This window comes from Narcine bancroftii, chromosome 1, assembly GCF_036971445.1.
Source record: "Narcine bancroftii isolate sNarBan1 chromosome 1, sNarBan1.hap1, whole genome shotgun sequence".
Lineage (NCBI taxonomy): Eukaryota > Metazoa > Chordata > Chondrichthyes > Torpediniformes > Narcinidae > Narcine > Narcine bancroftii.
The window spans coordinates 224,797,345-224,819,587 of NC_091469.1; the positions used below are offsets into that span (position 1 = coordinate 224,797,345).

Genomic DNA, 22,243 nt, shown 5'->3' on the forward strand with positions numbered 1-22,243 from the left:
GATTTGGATGAAAGTGTAGGAAGCATAGATCACCTGCATTTCATTCTGCACTTCAAACCTCCTGCACGATAATGAATGGTGTTTTTAAAGCTTTCCAAAAGCGCAAAACAACACCAGTTTAGAAATCAACAGCTGTGCCCAAGTGAATTGAATTTTCACAACCATTGCCTTACATTACCTTTCCATTACCAAAAGTTCTCCTTTTTGGTTTATGCCATTATTCTCTCTGTTTATTCATTATTCTTGCACATTTTGAAGGAAATACATTTAGAGAAATAAAAATATTATCTTCATAGTTTAAATATGTTTAATAATGGTTTTAAAACTATAAGCAGAAATGCTATTGCCATGAGTCTGAATATAATTAAATGCATGGTACCTTGTTTTTAAAATGCAATAATTTTAATAATGTTGTGGATTAGTATTTAAATAAAAATAAAAATACTTTTGAAATCATAGTGACTCCTTTATATTTATAGCTATTTTTAAAAAAAATTCTTTAAAAAGTGTTGATTGCATTAATAGAATTACGACATGGTAAACTAACAGTAACTTTTGTCAGAAGAGCAAGCCCGTAAACTAAACCATCATCCAGTCTTTCAGAGTAGAGGGGTCACTGATAAAGAAAGCGTTGTCAAGTTTGTGTCTGTCAGAAGCAATAAGGCTTAATTTTTTTTAATAGGATGCAACTTTAGTTTTTTTTTATTTTCGAGATTCTCTTTGGCTTGGCTTCGCGGACGAATATTTATGGAGGGGGTAAAAGTCCACGTCAGCTGCAGGCTCGTTTGTGGCTGACAAGTCCGATGCGGGACAGGCAGACATGGTTGCAGCGGCTGCAGGGGAAAATTGGTTGGTTGGGGTTGGGTGTTGGGTTTTTCCTCCTTTGCCTTTTGTCAGTGAGGTGGGCTCTGCGGTCTTCTTCAAAGGAGGTTGCTGCCTGCCAAACTGTGAGGCGCCAAGATGCACGGTTTGAGGCGATATTAGCCCACTGGCAGTGGTCAATGTGGCAGGCACCAAGAGATTTCTTTAGGCAGTCCTTGTACCTTTTCTTTGGTGCACCTCTGTCACGGTGGCCAGTGGAGAGCTCGCCATATAACACGATCTTGGGTAGGCGATGGTCCTCCATTCTGGAGACGTGACCCACCCAGCGCAGCTGGATCTTCAGCAGCGTGGACTCGATTTTCGAGATTCTAACATTTAAGTATTCGCCAATCCAAAGATCTCACTGGTAACAATGGAAACTGAGTCAATTCCTCCCATTAAAAGAACAGGCCTAAAACGTGCAGACACATTCCATCTGATTTAACGGGATTGCATCTGCGTGGTGAAATCACTATTGTACATATTTTCCATATGTAAATTCCATGACCTTTCCTGGTCGACCCTGCTCTCACTGGCCGGCTCATGACTCCTCCCCCTTTCTTCCCCATAAAGGCTGTCATGCCACCAGCCTGTCCACGAGTGCGAGCGACCAACATAGGGATGCTGACCATTTCTTGCAAATAAAAGCCTTCAGTCTCGACAACCTTAGTTTCTGATTGTGTTTCAACCTGCTAGAGATGTGTAAACTAATTTAAAAAGGATAGGTGAAGAATACTAGTATATATGCATTTCCAGTCAGAATCTGCACGTCAGTGGAAGCAGAACTGCTCAATGCTCATCATGTGTTCCTATATGCAGAAAGTATCTACAAGTTTGATTTTCCAAATCAAGGCAGCATCCTTCTGGTGACCCAGTCTGGATTTTGTATAGCTTGTGATCTCAGTCTCATCTCATTGTAAAGGTCTGTCTGTAAATCTGATCCATCATGTGTACCCCAAATAATCTATACCATCCCATATCCAACCCTAACTACCCTCTTCACTCTTGCTTCCCAGTACTTAGGTATTGATGTACGAGATTTCAGAAGAAGTTCAGGGTCAACATTTCTGAATGATCAGCCACATCCATCCTCAGATTAGAAGACTAGAGAAAACAGATTTATTTTTAAGTTCATCAGTCACATTATATCCAGTGTAAAGAGAAATGTTCTTCTGTGAAGAGTCCAATGTGTTATCTCTAACATTCTTACAGCTGTGTAAAAGGCACAATTTATAGTTGATGAATGGTCCACCCAGTTTTAGTTATATGGTGTTTTTAATTTTGCATTTTACAGGTGTAATGAAAAAGATACTTCACAGGAGCACTCCTCAAGGCCAGTAAGACAACAGGGACAGACTGGACCTTGTTGGTACGTTGCTGATGGCACCAATTGTGTCTCTTCGTTTGCTGCCGATGAAAGTGGGGTGCATTTGTAAGCTGTACCAGCCTGTGTAATGTCTGAAAGGAAAAAAAGTAAACAACAGTAAGTATAAGGCTTTGAAAAGTATGTGAAGGTGCGGTTTGTTTATAAGTGAGTGGTGAAAATGCTTTTAAGTAGCAATTGTTGACATTTAGAATTAAATAATGTCTCCATTGACCTTAACCACCTGTATCAGGGCCATTAAAAAACTTGCAGCGACGTAACCGTATAGTTTGCACATTACACTCTTTCGATCTGGTCAAATCCTAGGCCACAGTGAACAAACAATTTCCACACACAGCGCGGAGCAGGTCCTTCTGGCCCTGCACCAACATTTTTGAGGGATGGGAAGAAACCGCAGCACCCAAAGGAAACCTATGCAGACACTGGGAAAACGAACAAACTCCTTAGAGGCAGCACCGGATTCGAATCCAGTACTGTAATAGCACTGTACTAACCGAGCCACCCAATCTTTATTCTTCCCACTGCAGTGGCCGCGATAAAATCCTCAGAAAAGAGGGGTAACTGCTTTTGATCCATCCTGACTCTACAAAGCCAAATGAACATGTAGAATAATTTACAACAGTGCTTAGAGGCAATGACCATCTTCTTATTAAGAAGTGAAGGCATATCCTTGTCTTCTCCAACTAGATTTAGTCTCTCCCAGAATTTGGCCCTGTGGAATTGTGCTTCGGAATACATTTAGCCATGCCTGACTCACTGATGTAGAAAGAAAATGGATTCTGTACTGGGTCGAATAAACACTCGAACACTTCTCTGCTGCTTTGCTTCTCCTCATCTCCCAATGGAATTCATCAAAAGAATGAAAGGGTAACTTTTCTGTCTACATTGCCTGGACATCGAAGCCAAGATCAATGCAAATTCAGGCATTGATTTGGAGGCTGAGTTCAATGGAATCATTACTGAAGTTTAAATTTTTAAATGTAAATAAATGTTTAAAATTTAGACATACAGCACAGTAAAAGGCTCTTCTGGCCCATGAGCCCGTGGCACCCAAATACCACAATTAACCTACGACCCCTGCACATTTTGAAAGAGGGGAGGAAGCCGGAGTACCCGGAGGAAGCCCAAACAGACACGGGGAAAACGTACAAACTCCTAACAAACTCCACTAGATTCTATAGATGAAGAGAAGATCAAAGATCCTACTTGTAGAGTGCATCGAAAGAACCAAAGACTTGTTGATCCAAACCAAGGCTATTATTAACTAAAAGACTGGAGCATATCACAAGTAGGTCGACCAGACCAGAATGACCTGGTTTGGCTAGGAGCAATCCTTTAAGACCTGCCAGTAGGTGTGGTTACACTCTCAGCCAATCACAGTCATCCTACACTACAATCTGTAGATATACACATTGGTGATAGAATCTGTACTATCACACTACTCACTTAAATTTGGTTTCTAGACTTGAATAGAAGCAGCTTGTCACTTCAATTGTCTTCTTAACCCTCACATGTGAAGGGAGGGGGGGGGGGGAAACCATGTTAGAGATTTGCCTCCCGCAGCAACAGGTCAATGACAGATGTTATCTCACAGACTCCACACAAAGTTCTGAAACACTGGGCAGTAAAGATGCATACATCAGGATGTTTTTATCTTAATCAACTGGAGCTCAGCTCCATCATCCCCTCAAAACTGATCAGCAAACTCCAAGACCTGGGTCTCAACACCCCACTGTGTAATTGGATCATGGGTTTCCTCTGTTCTAGACCAGTGGAGGGTTGGTAAGAACATTTCCTCCACAATCTCCAACAGCACCAGAGCACTACAGGGCTGTGCTCTTATCTTCCTGCTCTCCACCATATAACCATATAACCATATAACCACTTACAGCACAGAACAGCCCAGTTCGGCCCTACTAGTCCATGCCGTAACAAATCCCCACCCTCCTAGTCCCACTGACCAGCACCCGGTCCATACCCCTCCAGTCCTCTCCTATCCATGTAACTATCTAGTCTTTCCTTAAATGTAACCAATGATCCCGCCTCGACCACGTCTGTCGGAAGCTCATTCCACATCCCCACCACCCTTTGCGTAAAGAAATTTCCCCTCATGTTCCCCTTATAATTTTCCCCCTTCAATCTTAAACCATGCCCTCTGGTTTGAATCTCCCCCACTCTTAATTGAAAAAGCCTATCCACGTTTACTCTGTCTGTCCCTTTTAAAATCTTAAACACCTCTATCAAGTCCCCTCTCAATCTTCTACGCTCCAGAGAAAAAAGCCCCAGTTTGCACAACCTTTCCCTGTAACCCAAACCTTGAAATCCTGTCAACATTCTCGTGAACCTTCTCTGCACTCTCTCTATTTTGTTTATATCTTTCCTATAATTTGGTGACCAAAACTGTACACAGTACTCCAAATTTGGCCTCACCACGTTTACACCTATGTCTGTACGGCTTGGTACAACAATAACACCATCCACATATTTGCTGAAAAGACCATCTGTGCTAAAAGGAGCCCTGAGCCAGCATCCAGGAGGGAGACTGAAAACTTGGCTGAAGAGTGCAGTAACAACAACCTCTCATTCAATGTCACCAAAACCAAGGAACCGATTGCAGCAGATCTTTGGAAGGGAGAACCAAAGATGTACAATCCAGTGATCACTGGGGAATCAGAGGTGGAGAGGGTCAGCAAATTTAAATTGCTGGGAGTCATTATCTCGGAGGACTGAACAACATGAACAACGCACATCAGGACCTCTACTTCCTCAGGAGTTTACGATCATTTTGTATGACATCGAAAACCTTGGGAAACTTTCACAGATGTGTAGAGGAAAGTGTGCTGACTGGTTGCATTGTGGCCTGGTATGGGAGTAGCAATACCTCTGAATGGAAAGCCCTACAAAAGGAAGTGGACACAGACCAGTACATCACAGGCAAAACTCTCCCACCATTGAGAACATCTACAGGGAATGCTGCTGTCAGAGAGCAGCAGCGATCATCAAAGATCCACACCACCCACCCAGCACACTGTTCTCGCTGCTGCCATCAGGACTGAGGTACAGGTGCCACTGGACTCACTGCTACCCCATCACCATCAGACTCAACCAGAAACTCATTTAAGAACTCTTATTTTATTTATTAATGAATATTTATTTTCTGCATTGCAGTTAGTTTGTTTACATTTCTCTTTTTTTGTTTACATATCTTTTCTGGAGTACAGTTTTTTTGCAATACCGATAAGTAGAAATTCTGTCTGCGTATTGTGTGTCTGCGTATTCTGCACCGAGGGCCAGAAAACACTGCCAGGTTGCACTTGTGCAATAAACTTGACTGTCTTATGAGTACACCGTTATCTCTTCAGATATAATTTGCTTCAGTCTTGTGTCATATTTTATGGCATCAGTTTCCAAATCATACACATTCTCCAATAATATTATACCCATAAGTTCAATCAGTTAAATATACACGTCTGCGATTTGAATGCTCAGTGCATTCAAGATCTTGCAGAGGCATGTTCCATGGTCTGATGGTGCAAGCAACTTTCTCCTGTGCCATGTTATTCATGATTCATGATTCCATAATGACAGCTGAAGGCCTAGTCAGCTGATTTTACAACCAGCATCTGCATCATTTAATCACACACTCAAAAAAAGATATTCAGTACAGATGTGTTCTTAATTACAAAGATATGTAAAGTGCAGCAGCCAAATATGGATACATTCATGATTTTTTCTCAAAATATGAATAAAATGTTCTTCCTACTCTTATCAACCATAGTTTCCTATGAATAGGATGAGATTTTTTTGATTAAACACTACAACAATTGACTGTGAGTTCTGAAATTTTTTTTGGAGGGAAGATATTAAATTGGCCTAAATGTTACCATTGTAGCGAAGTATTCTACACTGAGCTGCTATCGATGTCGGTGCAAATGTTGTCGATTTGATGTACACGCTGTGGAGTCTAGTGCAAGACTGACACCTCCAGGCTTGCATGCTGGGCTTATATCCATCTCTGCTTCTGTCACATGGACAGGAAGTGACACCATCAGTGATGTCATCAGATCAGATTAAAATCCTGTTTTGGATGCAGGTCAATTTCCCGCGTTTTCCACAGCACATCCACCATTTTGGGAGCCAGTTCACTTGCTAGTAAGTGGGTCGCCACACGAACACCCCAGCCCCCACTCCAGAACTGGCAATCCCCACTGTGGACCGCCAAAGTCTGTCTATGTTTTTGTTTGGGCAGCCTGGTTGTCCACCGAGGTGCCTGAATCACGACTGGTCCGTCCAGATCCAGCTGGGCAGGTTTGAGGCAAAAGCTTCCTCTTCACCTCCGATGGCCAAAATGTACTTTGAAACATTGCGTCTTCAAACCTCAAAGGGACCCTCATATGGATGCTGGAATGGTGCTCGTTGAGCTCCTTTCTATATGAAAATATACTTGTAGTCCTGCAAGTTCTGGGGCATATAGGCCCTGGCCTGACCGTCTTGAGATGTCGGTATGGGCACTAAAGAACCGAGCCTCGCGGAGCTTGCTTAGGACCACTGAGGGCTTCTCCTTCCGTCCTCGTGAGTCTAATACAAATTCTCCTGAAATTTGTGTGCCATAGACCAGCTCTGCCGATGAGGCACCTAGATTATCCTTAGGTGCCATTTGTATGCTCAAGAGTACCCACATCGATTCTTCAACCCAGCTAAGTTCCTGCAGATGCGCCATTTCAAATGCCTGTGGAATCTTTCTACTAGTCCTTTGGATTGTGGGTCGTACGCAGTTGGGTGGTGCAACTTGGTTCTAAGCAGGGTGGCCATTGCTGACATGAATTGGGCGTGATGTGTGCTGGCAGACTGAAATGTGCTAGCCAGGCAGAAATGAGGGCCCTGGCGCAGGTGTCGGTTGTCATGACTGCCAGTGGAATCATCTCTGGCCACCGTGTGGCTCGATCCACTATAGTGAAAAGAAACTGGGAACCACGTGTCACCGGCAGGGTGGCTTAAATGTCCACGTGTACGTGGTTAAATCTTCGATATGTCAGATCAAAAGATTGTAGTAGGGCTTTCGTGTGTTGCTGGACTTTGGATGTCTGGCAACAAGTGCATGTCTTCACCCAATTGCTGTCCTGCTTTCAAAGGCCATGCCACACAAATCTGTTGGCTACCATCTGGACAGTCGTTCAGATCAATGGATGTGCCAACCTGTGTACCACATCAGATACCTGCCACCTCCAGGCCACTGGAATGATTGGGGGAGGTCAACCTGTAGTTACGTCACACAGAAGTCTGAGCTCCCCCAGGCCTACCAGAATTTCTTCCAGCTGCAGGTTCGAGCCTTTTGTTCCGTAATGCAGAATTTCTTCGTCTGCCTGTTGCGCTTTCATGAGCACAACATAGTCCACCCCTTAGGCTAAGGTCTGCACGGATTTTATGGCTGGGAGAGACAGCGCATCTGCCACTACGTTGGACTTTCCTGAGATGTGATCAATGGCTGTTGTGAACTCAGAAACATATCATAAATGTCTCTATTAATAAGCCGACCATGGGCTTGATACCTTAGTGAAGTCATATGTAAGCGGCTTGTGGTCCGTAAAAACCATGAAATACTTTTAGAAAGTACCTGAAATGTCTGATAATGATTGGTACAGTGCCAACAATTGTTGATCAAAAGCACTGTACTTAACTTCTGGTGGTCTTAGGTGCTTGCTAAAGAAAGCCAATGGTTTCCAATGCCCATCGATGTATTGTACAAGAACCCCTGCTACTTCTGTACTGGATGCATCCACTGTCAGGGATGTTGGGAAATCTGTTCTTGAGTGGACCAGCAATGCGGCATTAGCCAGTACTTCCTTGGTGTTCTTGAATGCTGCCAACAATTCTTCATCTCAAGTGACTCCTTTGCCTTGCCTGACACCAGGGCGAAGAGGGGGCGCATGATGTGAGCGGGTGATGTTTGAAACCGGCAACAAAAGTTCACCATTCCAACAAACTCCTGGAGGTCTTTAACTGTGCTAGGCTTGGCAAATGCCAAAATCACCTTGACCTTTGACCTCTGCTCTGCTCCGTGTTTGTCAATTCTATGGCCCAAATGTCAATGGTCACTAACCTGAATTGACACTTGGCTGGGTTGATGGTGAGCCCAAACTCATCCAAACCAGTGAAAAGCTTGTGCAGGAGGGACAGATGTTCCTGACAACTGTGGCTAGTGATAAGTATATTGTCCAAGTATATGAAGGTAAAATTGAGATTGCGTCCCACTCTGTCCATTATATCTGGCAAAATCTGCCTGCCATTCTTGAGCCCAAAAGGCATCTTTCTTAATTCAAAAAGGCCAAAGGGTGTAATAATAGCCATTTTTGGAATGACATCCAGGTGGACCAGAATCTGATGATATCCCTGGACCAGGTCCACCTTGGAAAAGATGTGGGCTCCCTGCAGGTTGGACACGAAGCCCTGTAAATGGGGTACTGGGTAGCGATCTGGTGTGGTAACCTCATTCAACCTGTGGTAATTACCACAGGGTCTCTATCTGTCTATAATCTTGGGTACCATGTGGAGTAGGGAGGCCCAGGAGCTAATGGACTCTCCTCCATCCTTTCAAACACCTCTTTGGCCAGACGAAGTTTATCTGGATGTAGCCTGCAAGCTCGGGGATGCAACAGTGGCCTTTTGGTTGGTATGTGGTGCTGCACCCCATGTTTTGGCATCACCAAGGTGAATTGTGGCATAATTATTGCAGTAAATTCCACCAACAAATGGCAAATTCATTCTCCGAAGAGTAATGGAGTCTAAATGCAGGGCTGGCAGCTTGACCTCACCTAGGTCGAAGGTCTGGAAAGTGTTGGTATGAACGAGCCTTCATCCCTCTAGATCAACCAGCAGGCCACATGTTCTGAGAAAATCAGCACCCAGTGGTGGTTGTGTGACCACGGCCAATGTGATCATTTACGTGAACTTAGTATTGCCAAGCTGAAGCAGGATCCTACATGTGCCAAATGTCTGGATTGTACTGCAGTTTGCGGCTTTCAATAATGGCTCAGGGTTTCTGTTATGTGCGTCACACCCCAAAGTCCCTGTATCCACCGAGAAACACCAGCTGGAATGCCTACCCCAGACATATAAAAGGCTGTCTTAATGGCCAACCGCTGCAGCCATTAGTAACAGCTGGCCCCAGCATTTTCCCTGAAATACACAGGGAGGTCAGCAGCGTCGAGCTTTTACGCCCCATCGTTGATGGTAGAAACACCAATGGGTGGTATCTTCATCCCATTGTTTCCTGACCGGCTGGCAGTCTGACAATAGATGTGATTATCCCTGCATCTGGTCTAATGTTGGAATTGCACGGTCCTGCTGCTGTGAGCAGGATCTGGTGACCTGTCCTACAGATGACACACTTTCTTGCTTAGTCTTCCATAGAATATCAGCACAGGGTCACCAATATAACAAAGTATTCCATACTGAGCTATTATAGACATCAGTGTACACATTGTCAAGTTGATAAAACTGACACCTCCAGGCTTGCATGCTGGGCTTATATACATCACTGCTTCTGTCACATGGACAGAAAGTGACAGCATCAGTTCAGATTAAAAACCTGAGTTGCATGCAGGTCCATTTTCCACAGCACATCTGCTGTTTTGGGAGCTGGTTTGCTCGCTGGTAAGTGGGTTGCTACACCATCAAATGTTCCTTATAATCACAAAAAAGTTAAATCGATTGGTGCACTAATTTTTTTTTAAAGCATGACTTTTTGTTTTGTTTTGTTTTTGCTCAGTTTGATTAACATGTGATCAAGAATTCATCATAAATAAGTCATTTCAATTGGTGTGGGTTCCTTGACTTCAATTTTCAAATATGTTAAGGAAACATTCTGGTAAAGCATAAGTGTTCAAAGGACTATACTGGAATGATAAATCTGGAGCTGGCAGTTCAGTTGTGACCCAGAATGACATCAGGTATAGCTGGAATCCAGTCAATGATGTATTTTGAGAATAAATTGTCCATTGACAATGACCGTCCAAATAGAAGTTAAAAACATTACCTTCATGAGAATGAATATGTTTATGCTTAGATATAGACATGAAGCAGGAAGTATCACCTTTTAACCTTTACCTCTTCACTTAAACTAAAGGTACTGGTTTTTATTTTCTAATTACCATGGTCTTGTGTCAAGCTTTATCCTGCTATTGGTAGAAAGAGATAAATGTAAGTGTAAACTATGAGAGTAATTGTTATTTATAGCTATTAAGGGTAGCAATTCAATTAGAGAACATGCTTTTGCTTCTTGGTGTACAGTTCTTATTAATCTTATGGATTTTTCTGAGGTCTTGGTAAACAAATGACTAATGTACATTTTCAAATTGTGCTTCTTCAAAAGCTCATACTTGTGGAGAGTTTGTGTTTGGCCTAGAACGGGCAAAGGCACCAATCAAATGAAAGACCAAAAAATATCAGGTCACTGTTGCACATGGTTGCTCCCTTTTGGCTGAAAATGAAAAGGAGCTTGGAAATCTACATAGAACAATACAGCCCAGTACAGACCCTGTGGCTCACGATGTGGCACCAACCCATATATTCCTTAGAAAATGCTAAACCCTCAGTACCTTGTAGCCCTCTATTTTTCTTCCACCCATGTGTCTGACCAAGAGTCTCTTAAATACCCCTAATGTTTCAGCCTCCACCACCACCCCTGGCAATGCATTCCAGGCACCCACAACTCTTTTATGTCTCCCCTAAACATCCCTGCCTTCACTTGTTCATATGTCCTCTGGTATTTGCTAAAAAGGTGTTGGCTGTCCACCCTATCTATGCCTCTCACAATCTTTGAGACCTCGGAAGAATGAGAGGAGCCTTAATATCCTTCTACACTCCAAAGCCCTCCATTAAGTCTCTTCTCATGCTTCTAAACTTCAAAGAGACGTCCCAACTCTGCTGACCTAGCCTCACAAGACTTACTTTTAAATCCAGGCAACATTCTAGTAAATCTCCTCTGCACCCTCTCCATAGCTTCCAGAGGTAAAGCACAGGATTCTGTTGACACCGTGGTTAAGTGAAAAAAACACACAAATGCTGGAGAAACTCAGCAGGTCAAACAGAACCTTTATGTCACAAAGGTAAAGATACATCACCAACATTAAGGGCTTGAGCCCTTCATCAAGGTGTGGGGGAACATGAAAGATGTTCAAACAAAAGGGGGGAAGGGGGTGAGGGTGGAAAGAGGGAGGAGTCTAGGCTAGGTGGAGAGAGAAAGGAGGTAGGAACTGGAATAATTAGTTAAGGGGGAGGGGAGGAAAGGCAAGCTGATTAGTGGAATGCAGTGAACTCAATGTTCATGCCCTGGGGTTGGAGAATGCCCAGTTGAAAAATGAGGTGTTGTTCCTCCAATCTGCGGGTGGTCAGGGTGGGGTAGTGTGAAAGGCCATGGACAGACATGTGAGCTTGAGAGTGTGACTCAGAATTGAAATGGCTGACTACGAAGAGGTCGCTTTTGTTGCGGACAGAGAGGAGGTGCTGGGCGAAGTGATCTCCTAATCTGTGACTGGTCTCTCCAATGTAGAGAAGGCCACAGAGGGTGTACCAGATGCAGTAAATGAGTTATTTGGAAGTGAAGTGTTGCTTCACCTGAAAGGCCTGTTTGGGACCTTGGACCATGGTGAGGGAGGAGGAGGTGTGGGTACAGGTATTACACCTCCTACGACCACAGTAGAAGGTGCCAGGGGAAGATGGGTGCAGAAGGAAGAATGCACAAGGGAGCCACAGAGGGAGTGATTCCCATGGAAGGCTGAGAGGGGTGGAGAAGGAAAAATATGTCTGGTGGTGAGGTCCTGTAGTAATTGCTGGACATTCCAGTGGATAATGTGTTGGATGCGGAGGTGGTGGGGTGGTAGGTGAGGACAAGGGGATTCTGAGTTTATTGTTTCTAGGGATAGGGGGCAACGGCAGATGAGCAGGGAATGGAGATGTAGGTGAGGGCTGAGTTAATAGTGATGGAGGGGAAGCCATGTTTGTGGAAGAAGGCAGACTTTTAAGAGGCTCTGGACTGGAAGATCTTGTTTTGGGAGCAGATACTGGGGAGATGGAGAAATTGAGAGAAGGGGATGGAGTAGGGGCCAGGGTGTGAGGATGAGTAGTCCAGGTAGTTGTGGGAGAAAGAGGGTTTGTAATAAATGTTAGTGGAGAGTCTGTCTCCTGAGATGGAGATAGAAAGATACAGAAAAGGGAGAGTGTGATCAGAGATGGACTAAGTGAGTTTGAGTTCGGGGTGTAAATTGGCTGTGAAATTGATGAAATTGATGAGCTCATCACAAGTGCATGAGGCCGCCCTGATGTAGTCATTGATATACTGGAGGAAGAGTTGGGGGCCTTGCCTGTGTAGGCTTGGAGCATGTTTTGCTCCACAAAACCCACAAACAGGGAGGCATAGCTGGGACTCATGCAGGTACCCATGGCTACTCCTTTAAACTAGAGGTAGTGGGATGAGTTAAAGAAAAAATTGTTAAGGGTGAGGCCAAGTTCTGTCAGGCAGAGAAGGGTGGTGGTGGAAGGTGACTACTCAGGTCTGAGGTCTAGGAAAATCAAAGTGGAGAATGGAGGTCAATAGCTTCCACATCCTTCCTATAATGAGGTGACCAGAACTAAATACAATACTTCAAATGTGGCCTCACCAGAGATTTCTAGAGTTGCAGCATGAGCTTTTGACACCTGAACTCAATCCCCTTATTAATGAAGTCCAGCATCCCAGAGGCCTTCTTACTGCTCGACAACCTTGAGGGATGTATGGATTTGGTCCCCAAGTTCCCTCTGTTCATCCAAGTAACCGACCATTAACCCTATACTCAGCCTTCTGGTTTATCTTTCCAAAATGTATCACCTTGCACATATCCAATTTGAACTCCATGTGCCACATTTTTGCCCAACCTTGCATCCCGACTATATCATCTTGTAACCTTCGACAACCATTGGCTTCATCCACAACTCCTCCGACCTTTGTGTCATCTGCAAATTTACTGACCCATCCTTCTGCCTTCTCAACCAGGTCATTTATAAAAGTCACAAAGAGAAGGGGTCTCAGAACACATCTATTTGTGGTATTCAAAGAAAAGGGTGAAGTGAAGATTATTAACAAACATCAAGAAGAAAAGGATGATTGTATCTGGAATTCTATAAAATTTTCAATCTAGGCAATAGCCAAATGGACACGTCTTCCTGAAAGCCAGAGTGGGTGAAAAGGAGAATTTGCTAAAGCAACCAAAAGACAAGACAATGTCAGACTTCCTCAAGATAATGAATGATAGATGTTACTGGGAATTCCAAAATAAAAATAGTTGGAAGGCTGGATTTCCCCAGGAGTGTTAAACAGATGATAAGGTGGTTCTATATGAAAGACAGAGAGGAAGAGGATTTGAAGTATGTTCTGCCTAGTGTCATCATTTTCTGGTATGATCGCTGCAAAGCATCGGACTGGAAGTCAATACAGAGCATCATCAAAACAGCTGAGAAGATCATTGGGGTTTCCCTTTTCTCTGTTGATGACATTCATTGGAAGTATTGCTTAAATAGGGCTCAAAGAATTGCTGGGTACCTTTTCCATCCAGCTGTCCAGAATCAAGGAGGCACAGGAGCATCAAAATCAAAGTTGCCAGGCTGGGAATTGGTTTCTTCCTGCAGGCTGTGAGATTGGTGAATGGTATCCTGTAACTGAGTAAATAATTCCAAGTATTCATTTTAAATTATATTTGTATGTATATAACCATATAACCATATAACCACTTACAGCACAGAACAGGCCAGTTCGGCCATGTTGAACTAAATGTGATTTTTATGTGTTGGGTATGTACGTGAACCGAGGTCTGGGGAAACACTATTTCATCTGGCTGCTTATGTACATAGGTGCAGAAATAGGCTATTCAGCCCATCAAGTCTGGCCCACCATTTAATCATGAGCTGATCAATTTTCCCAATCAGCCCCACTCCCTGGCTTTTTCCTATATCCTTTGTTGCCCTGGCTAATCAAGAACCTATCAATCTCTGCCTTGAATACATGCAATGGCCTGACCTCCATCTGGGGCAACAACTTCCACAGATTCCACCCTCTAGCTGAAGAAATTTCTCCGCATCTCTGTTCTAAGTGGGCGTCCTTTAATCCTGAAGTTGTTCCCTCTTATCCTAGACTCTCCCACCATGGGAAACAACTTTTCTACATCTACTCTCTCCATGCTTTTCAACATTCAAAATGTTTCAATGAGATCTCCCCTCATTCTCTGAAATTCCAATAAGTGTTGGCCAAAAGCTGTTGGACTTTCCTCATATGCTAACCCTTTCATTCCCAGAATCATCCTTGTGAACCTGCTGCCATTCCCACAGTTTATGACTAGGTGAACAAAATAAATATCTTAAAAAGAAAAGGCCTACCCTTACCTGTGCCTACCTGCTGAATCTTTTTTGTTTCTTCAATAGGATGGCCCTTTCTGACTTCCACTCCAACTGTTCCTCGCCTCTTGCCTGTTCTCACCGAACCCTGATGAGCCAAAGCCTTGCCACTCTGATTCAGAACTATATCTTCTGATCGTATATTATTTCTTTCTAATGATTTGATGTTCTTTGTTACCAACAGAACCACACCACCCCATCTGCTTACGTGCCTATCTTTTCAATACACTGTGTATCCTTGGACATTCAGCTCCCACTGACATCTATCCTTTTGCCACAACATCATAAACTGACAATCTGTAGCTGTTCTACAAGGCCATTGACTTTATTTCTTATGCTGCATGCATTTCAATACAAATTATTTAGACTTTGAGCCTTGATTTGTCATTTTATTGACTCTGTGTTCCTGTTGTGTTGAAATTCATCCCTGTGATGATGTAAATGGTGGGGGGGGGGGGGGGGGGGGCGGAAATATTATACTGACTGCTTGCTATTGGCTATGGCGGTAGAGCTACTCCACCTTACTGGAGTATAACACTTGTCTGGTCCATGTCTATGGCATATCAATCCCAATAGTTGCAATTTTGCCTAAACTGCCTGTTCTCCCACACATACTCCCAACTAGACACCAACCACCTCTCACTCGGCCTCACCACTTTGCAAATCCAGTTTTATCCACCCCCACCAACAGCAATAGAAAACTTCCCTGCCAAAATATTGGTTCCTCTCCATTTCAGGTGCCACCCGTTCCACTTGTACAGGTCATTCCTGTAATGATAGAGTACTAGTGATCCTCCTGACCACCAGAGGGAGTCATAAACTAATTTTGATGCAGCTCAGGGATTCAAAATGGATGCCTCCATGAGGTCTTGACTATGTGTGTTCTAGTTAATAAAAATTGTTGTTTTAAAAGAACCCAAGATTCTTTATTACAATAAAAGAAATGTCACATGGTATCAAGAGTGTAAGAGTGTGCAGTGTGACTAAAAGTCTTCATCAACAGAGATATGTTAAGTGTAAAGACTCCTGATGCTGTAAATTGGACTGGAAATATCAGCCACGAGTGGAAATTGTTCAAACAAAAATTCATGCTGTACCTGCAAGCAATTGGACTTGCATGAAAGATTGCACTGCTACTTATCAAGCACTAGAGGTTTTCAATACATTTGTTTTTGCTGAGGTGGAAGACCAGGGCAACTTCAATAAGGTTATCAACAAGATTATGGTTTGATGAACACTGTTCACCATTGAAAAATGAAACTTTGAGTGATGGAGTAATGGCCGGTAGGATAATACCAGCCCTCTCCAGAAAAGAAAGAAAAATGTGAAGAAAAAGCAAAGCCCCAGACACACAAATCACAACAAATAAAACAATAAAGGTGTGGAGAAAATGGCACATAGGAAAGAAAAGCCAAAAACAACGGGAAGAAAAGAAGAAAGAAAGACACCGGAAGAGAAAGGTGAAGGCCTTACTTGCACAAAAAAGTAGGGACCCACCGTGGAAAGAGGAGCCCGCTCCCTGAGGTTAGTGGAGACCCTGCAGGGTTGCGACCTACTGACCATGGGACTGCAAAAATGGCTCACGGAGCCAAATGGATGCGCGATGCACACGACCAGCTGCGGAGTGAAACTTCACAGCATGAACAGCAGGGCTCCCAGCTGGAAGTTAAAGAAAGCAACAGGAATGGGAGGGGTGAGAATGAAAAAAGGAAACCAGAGACACAACAGATAACCAGCCCAGAAGAAGAGGAGCAACATCAAGACACCATGGAAAAAAAACCCAATAAACTGAGACAAGCAGCTCAACAAGAAAGTCAGAAGAGACACAGATATAAGGAAGAGAAGTAGAAGACACAAACCCAAGAGCAGAAGAAGAAGAAGCTCTGCACAGAGGAATAGAAGGTAAAATGAATGGACAATACATAGATAAAAAAAATTTTCAAGAACAAATGAAAGCATTAAAAGAATGGTTGACACTAGAATTTAGTGAAATGAAAAGAAAAATGAAAAGTACAGAAGAAAAAGTGAGTAGAATAGAGCTGGTGATAACAGATGTAGGGAAAGGATTAGAAAATGTGGAAGAACGTGTAATGGCGGTAGAAATGGAAGTGAACGACTTAAAAAGAAAATTGGAAGAAAGTGACAAAAAAGTTAAAGAAACACAAGAGTTGTTAGCTCAGAAGATGGATATAATGGAAAACTATAGTAGGCGAAACAATATAAAGATAGTGGGCCTAAAGGAAGATGAAGAAGGCAAAGATATGAAAGAATTTATAAAAGAATGGATCCCAAAGGTCCTGGGAATGCCAGAAATACAGGAAGGAATGGAAATAGAAAGGGCACACAGAACATTAGCCCCAAAACCACAGTCACAACAAAAACCAAGATCCGTTTTAGTAAAATTTCTGAGATACACAAGAGAAAATATATTGGAGAAGGCAATTAATAAAATTAGAGAAGACAAAAAAAACCATGGAATACAAAGGTCAAAAACATTTTTCTACCCAGACATAAGTTTTGAGCTCCTTAAGAAGAGGAAGGAGTTTAATGGAGCAAAATCGATCCTATGGAAGAAAGGCTATAAATTTATGTTAAGATATCCAGTGGTGCTTTAAATAGTTATCCCGGGGCAGCAAAACAAACTGTTCTCGGATCCGGAGAAAGCACGAGAATTTGCAGAACACCTGCAAGACAGAAAGAGAGATGAAGAGATGTAAGAAGAACAAAGAACGACAACAAACTACATATAAAGAAGTAAAAATAATTAATATATAAGTAAGAACTAAAGGAGGGAAGAAAAGGGAAGTAAGGGAGAAGGGGGAAAGAAAGAGGAGGGGTTTTAAAAAAAGATTTAAAATAAAAAAGAAAAAGAGAAGAAAAGGGGGAGCTTTGTTGTAATGTGAAGATAAAAGTCTTTTCTGAAGGGGGTTGAATGGGAGAGAATAACAGACACTGTGAAATCAGTTGACGCCTGCGAACAGGTTTGCAGTCCAAATGGAGAGGGGAGTTGTGGTTGCCTGGCAAGGAACAAGGGGCAACTAAGAGGGGGACACTTGGGGTTAAGGTGTGGGAATGGTTGAAATATTTTGTTTTAGAAGTGTTGTCATACAGTGCATTCAAAAAAAGAAAACTGAGAAATAGAAATGGGGAAAAGGGGAAAGGGGGTGGTGAGGAAGCAGAAATGTAAACAAAGTATGACATGGCCATGTTGAACTATATGACTATAAATATTAATGGAATACATAACCAAATCAAAAGGAAGAGGCTATTAAATTTACTGAAAAAAGAAAAAAATAGATATAGCATTTGTGCAGGAAAAGCATCTAACTGAAGAGGAACACAAGAAATTAAGGAGAGATTGGATAGGGCACGTAACGGCAGCATCATATAATTCAAAAGCTAGAGGTGTAGCTATATTAATTAATAAAAATGTACCAATCAAAATAGAGGAGGAAATAATAGATCCAGCAGGGAGGTACGTAATGTTAAAATGTCAGATATATTCAGAACTCTGCAATATATATGCACCCAATGAAGAGGATCAAAAGTTTATGCAAGATATTTTTTTGAAGATTGTAGATACACAGGGGAATATACTGATAGGAGGGGACTTTAACCTTTATTTGGATTCAAAGATGGATAAAACTGGACAAAAGACCAGCAGAAAGAACAAAGTAGCCAAATTTATGGTTAAATCAATACAGGAAATGCAACTTTTGGATATATAGAGGAGACAACACCCAAAGGAGAAGGAATACTCATATTATTCGAGTAGACATAAAACATACTCAAGGATTGACCTATTCCTGTTGTCAGCCATATCCAAGGGAGAGTTGGGAAAACAGAATATAAAGCTAGATTGTTATCTGATCATTCACCCCTGTTATTAGCAATAGAACTGGAGGATATCCCATGGAGATTAAACTCCATGCTACTTAAAAGACAGGATTTTAGAGAATTTATTGAGTGCCAAATTAAAATGTACTTTGAAATAAATACGGAATCAGTGAAAGATAAATTTATATTATGGGATGCAATGAAAGCCTTCATCAGAGGGCAGATAATAAGTTATGTAACAAAGATGAAAAAGGACTACAATTGGGAAATAGAACAGCTGGAAAGGGAAATAGTAAAAGAACTAGCAACAAGGGCAGACAAAAAATAAAATACAAAACACTACAAATGTATAAGGTTGAGAAGAACATAATGAAAATAAAGCAGAAGTATTACGAGCTAGGAGAAAAAATGCACAAAATATTGGCTTGGCAGCTTAAAACAGAACAAGCTAAAAGAATGGTATTGGCATCAAGGAAAAAGGACAAACAAATCACCTATAACCCAACAGAGATCAATCAAAACTTTAAGGAATTCTACAAGCAATTATACCGAAGTGAGAACGAAGGGAAAGAAGACAAAATAGATGAGTTTCTAGCTAAAATTTAACTATTGAAATTGCAAGAAGAGGAGCAAAACAAATTGATAAAACCATTTGAAATAGAGGAAATACAAGATAAATTAAAAAGCTACTGATCAATAAAATGCCTGGGAAGGACAGACTCCCAATAGAATTCTATAAAACATTTAAAGAGTTACTAATTCCTCCTTTCCTGGAAGTAATGAACCAGATAGAAAAAACACAAAACATGCCAGATTCATGTAAAACAGCAATAATTACAGTATACCAAAGACTGGGAAAGATCCACTAACACCAGCATCATATAGACCAATATCTCTACTTAATTCAGATTATATGATAATAGAAAAACTATTAGCAAACAGATTGGCCAACTGTGACCCAAAAATAGTAAAACTAGATCAAACTGGATTTATTAAAAGACTAACAACGGACAATGTTTGTAAGTTCATTAACTTGATATATGCAGTACAAGAAAATAAGATGCCAACAGTGTCTGTTGCTTTAGACGCAGAGAAAGCCTTTGACAGGATAGAATGGAATCATTTATTCAAAGTATTATAGAGATTCAACCTACCAGAGAAATATATTCTAAGTCATCTTGTAATTTCTTCCTTAATGGCTGATACCGTGGAGAGCATACTGGCTGGTTGCATCACTGTCTGGTACAGAGGTACCAATGCTCAGGACAAGAAAAAGCTCCAGAGGTCTATTAACTCAACCTACAACATCTTCATGAGGCAGTGTCTTAAGAAAGCAGCCTCTATCCTCAAGGCCCCCCACCACCCAGCCCTTCACTCTGCTACCATTGGGGGAAAAAAAAGTACAGGAGCATAAATTCAAGTACTCAGCAGCACAAGGACAGCTTCTTCCCCGCTGCCATCAGATTTCTGAATGATTAATAATGACATTACCTACTTTGACTTTTTGTGTACTATATTTATTGTTGTAAGGTGATTTTTATGAATGTTTGCCCTACGAAGCTGCTGTAAAACAACAAATTCCGTGACTTGTTCATCACAATAAATTCTGATTCTGAATTCCATGCTTTATACTTCAATTTCTTTACTCTTTCTCCTTTTTTTTCCCCCTGACATCTCCAAGGAAAAGCTTGTAGGACAAGCTGTCATTATTCCATTTGATGCCCCATCATTATTTGTGATATCACTTACAGGCACCAAAGCAATGTTTGTCACTGTGCAGGATAGCTAGATGGCAAAGTAGTCACCAGCACAACAAATGGTGTAATTCTGTAGCCGTGAGCTTATCCTGTGGGTTTCAGAAGGAATGGAGTCAGTCAAAATGCCCTCCTAGCAAGCACATTCTTTGAAGGGCTCAGGCCCGAAACCTCAGCAATATATCTTTGTCTGCTTGGTTGCTGAAAAGACCGGCTGAGTTCCTCCAGCGTTTCCGTGTGTTTTTACTCCAGTCACAGCCTCTGCAAACTTCTGTGCTTCACATTTTTACTGGGGTTTGGAGAAGATGGTTTGTGCAGGAAACTATTCAGGAATTCTTGGGAAATATCTGCACAGCAGCCCTATAATTCAACTGCAAGACTATATGCATTCTTTGAAACATACTTTAAAAAAAGACTGTCATTGGTGGGATTGCACCCGTTTCTTGTTCCAAAATCTTTGCCTCGAACGAGAACAGAACCATTTTTTTTTCTGTCAACATATTTTATTGGCACCATCTGTTATTTAACAAAATTGTTTAGTAATGCCACAAGGATACAAGAAATTTAAAGATTTAATTCACTTGTATCCATGTTCCCACGAAAATGAAATTGTAGTCCAATGTCCTTTAAATTATGAATTAATCTGATTGAGACTTTGTCTTAAAATTATCCATGCAATGATTTTTGAGCAGTTATTTGTTATTATTCAATCCTATCTGTGTATATAGGAAAGATATAAAGGCAAATTTGTTAATATTCTGAATATTAATACTTTTATACCAGTATTAAAATGATAAGAATATCAGAATAATTTTTCTTGTAAACTTGTTTGATGACTTAGTAATTTTGCAGTCGAAGTTTTGGGCTACAGATTAAGAAAGACTTTCTGCTGGGTGGCATGGATAGCATTGCGGTCAGCGCAATGCTGTGAGAGCACCAGCAACCCAGGCCAGAATCCGGAGGTACCTGTAAGGAGTTTGTATGTTCTTCCCGTGTGTGATAGTACAGATTCTATCACCAATGTGTATATACAGATTGTAGTGTAGGATGACTGTGATTGGCTGAGAGTGTAGCCACACCTACTGGCAGGACTTAAAGGATTGCTCCTAGCCAGACCAGGTCATTCTGGACTGGTCAACCTACTTGTGATATGCTCCAGTCTTTTAGTTAATAAAAGTCTTGGTTTGGATCGATGTCTTTGGTTCTTTAGACGCGCACTACACTGTGTCTGCGAGTATTTCCTCTGGGTGCTCTGGTTTCCTCCCACCCTTCAAAACTTACAGGGGTTGTAGGTTAATTGGGCAGCACAAGCTTATGGGGCAAAAGGGCTGTTGCTGTGCTCCATGTATAAACCCCCCCAAAACACACACACACACACACACACACACACACACACACACACACACACACACACACACACACACACACACACACACACACACACGATTGGCCAGGGCCGGGTTGATCATCCTGGAATGATGGGCACATGGGTCTTACTTCACAAAGGAAACCATTCACTCTATTTGCACTGTTCCAACACCATGAGACATCTACCTTATTAATGCCATTTCCCACCATTTCCATTTTTATCTTTCAAGATATATATTCCATTATCTTTATAAAAGTTACAGTGGAATTTGAATCTACTGTGGCAGCATCTCCCCATAACAATTATCTGTGCTAAACAAGTCTCCCAAACTCTCCATGGATTTGATCATGTTTTTACAATTACTTTGTCTTGTTTCTCATTCATCTACCAGTGGGTATAGTTTTTATTGATTTGGCTGACTTAAACCACTTGTAAATATTATGGATGTGAACAAGGTATTAATGATTGTGAATAGAGAACCATAGGCCATATGTAATCAGGTCAGAAGTGAAATAACATGAATTGTTTTTCCACAAAGAAGAGATGTTGAAAAGATTTTCATATTAAAAGCTTAATGTGGTACCAATGGTCATTTCTCAGATAGGATCTGGATAA

General features: G+C 41.8%; 1 long non-coding RNA gene across 1 annotated transcript; it reads right to left on the reverse strand.

Annotated features, from left to right (window-relative positions):
• Nucleotides 1-1,891: 1,891 nt before the first annotated feature.
• On the reverse strand, nt 1,892-14,954 carry LOC138749688 (uncharacterized). The gene is made up of 3 exons (XR_011348836.1): nt 14,657-14,954; nt 13,821-13,936; nt 1,892-2,319 (listed from the first exon to the last, which is right to left on the reverse strand). It is a non-coding gene; the product is annotated as an uncharacterized lncRNA (long non-coding RNA).
• Between the last annotated feature and the right edge of the window lie 7,289 nt (nt 14,955-22,243).